Source organism: Dipodomys ordii, unplaced genomic scaffold, assembly GCF_000151885.1.
Source record: "Dipodomys ordii isolate 6190 unplaced genomic scaffold, Dord_2.0 Scaffold119, whole genome shotgun sequence".
Taxonomy (NCBI): Eukaryota; Metazoa; Chordata; class Mammalia; order Rodentia; family Heteromyidae; genus Dipodomys; species Dipodomys ordii.
This window is the reverse complement of record NW_012267335.1, coordinates 1,901,196-1,903,480: the sequence shown is the minus strand read 5'-3', so window position 1 is coordinate 1,903,480 and position 2,285 is coordinate 1,901,196.

The following is a 2,285-nucleotide window of genomic DNA, read 5'->3' as shown; positions in this document are numbered from 1 at the left end:
CCCCCCCCCAGTGCCTCCCCCCCTGCACCCCCACCTTTAAAGAATTTCCTTCATTCCAGGGGTTTGATGTAGAGACAGCAGAGCACAGTCAAATAGTCCTGAGCATATCTTGCTAGGTCTTAGCCACGAATTTAAGGAAGACATGTCCAAACTCAGCCCATCAATCTCTCTTGAGGTTTTATGTACTGAAATTTGCAACATTCTATCCTCTAGGGTTTCTGAACCTTGGTGAAATAAGTTGGAGCAATCTGCCGCCAAGATTACTAATTTAAGGAACTCTGCAGCTAGAGAAAAGAAAGGCGATACAGAGAGGCTGCGGTGAGACACTGTGGGTGACGGTGGGGAACAGGAACGAACAGGAAAGAGAGAATAAAGGGAGTACACAGAGGGGAGAGGGAAATGGGGAAAAGAAAGAGAACAAAGGAGAAAGGGGAATGTTGAGTTCCTCTATTCAATTATTCCTGAGACCAAGGGCACCCATGCCCTTTCCAGGTCTATGAGCCAATAACCCCCTTCATAGAGCCAGGGGTGGTAGCTCCGCAGCAGACAGCTGGTCTAGCATACCAAGGCCCCCTGTCCCAATTCCCCACTACCCGGCACCACAAGCAAAAACAATCACGCTCAGTGGCTAAGGTAGTTTTCTTAGGATTTCTGTTTTCTTGTTGCTGAAAGTCTCTTCATTTTCATTTCCACTTTTTTTTTTAGAGTTCCAGTAGAATTTAAAAAAAATTTCCAAGCTAGGGGATCATAGTGTTTACTTATAATTCCAGCTACTGGGGAAACTGAGGCAGGAGGATCACAAGTTAAAGACTAGCTTAGGCCAACACAGTGCAACCTAGTCTCAAAAGAAAAAAATCCAACGCTGTGACTTCACAGTCCGAGGAAGTGTTGGCGGGAAGAACTGGTTTCCTTATTGGAGGGTGTGCTCCATATCCCCCCCCCACTATCCCATTAGTGTTCCTTTGAACCTTTCCTAGGAGAACTCCACCTTAAAGTGCCTTTTGGGGGTGTGGGGGCTAAGCAGCATTCGCTGAAGAATGTCAGCAGGACAAGATCATGGCTTCTGGACTTCCATATCGAGTTTTTTCTCACTTTTCTCCTCTCCTGCAGAACTTATTGTAGATCTCTTCTGAGTTTTGTCACTTTATTTTGACAAAATGTTTCTTCACCAGCTAGTTTTGTGGAGGAGGAGGGGGAATAATGAATGTGTAGGTACTATGCATGTGAATTTAACTTGTTGACAGACATCACCCGTGACAGTCCTTTGCCACAGATTTCTTTGTACTTTGCAGCTGAGGTTCAGAGACACGAATTACACTTGATTACACACTACCTCCTGGTAGAAATGCTAAGGAGAATGGCGCCCTAGCAGCGCTTATTTACTCTGAACGCCCTAGTTTGCTGTTTCCCCCTCTGGCTTTTCTTAAACAAGCAATTTATTCTCAACAGTTTTAAATTTAAAATCAATATTTCTAATAAAATAGTTTTACACTTTTCATCTTTATGTATGGACATGTATTGGAAGCGAATCCAAATGAGTTTAAACGGTAAAGACAAGACTATTAATAAAAACATTCCGGGGAGTCTGTGGGAGCTAGGTATTTCTGTTGCTCCTTTAGCGCAAAAATATATAGGAGCATGGTGCAAGTGTTCATCCATTAACCAGCATTTAAGCAGTGAAATTGGTTTTAGAGAGAGAACGCAAATTGATCGGTTAAATTAAAAATGCATTGGGTAGTTTGAAAATAATCTAAGCAGTTTGCTCTCTTAAAATAAGTCCAAAGTGCAACTGACCCCTCTCTGTGGTGTGTGTGTGGTGTTGGGACTTGAACCCAGGGCTTCATGCAGTTGAAACTCCTCCCCCGCAGTCTGTATTCTGAGTATTCTCCATTAATTGCACACTTCAGCAAAACACACAGAGAGGAGATTTGCTGTGCAGTCTAGGAATGCAGGCACAAGCTTTCCTAAATTTGCTTAAAAATGCGTATATTGACATATTACTTAAATTATTCTCCATTGATTAAGGAAATGGGACAATACATTTCTAGAAATACTGAAGTGGCACAGCTCACAAAAAATGCTCATACTATTTCAACTATTTTGATATAAGTTGGCAAAGCCATTTTGTGATTCAGAAACTAAAGAAAAAGTGAGTATATATATATATATATATATATATATATATATATCTATGAGTCTAGCTTTCATTTGTCTATCTTTCTACTTTAAGCCCCCTTTATGTCAAACTTTTTTCTTGTTTTTGCTTCCATTGTTTGTGAAAATCC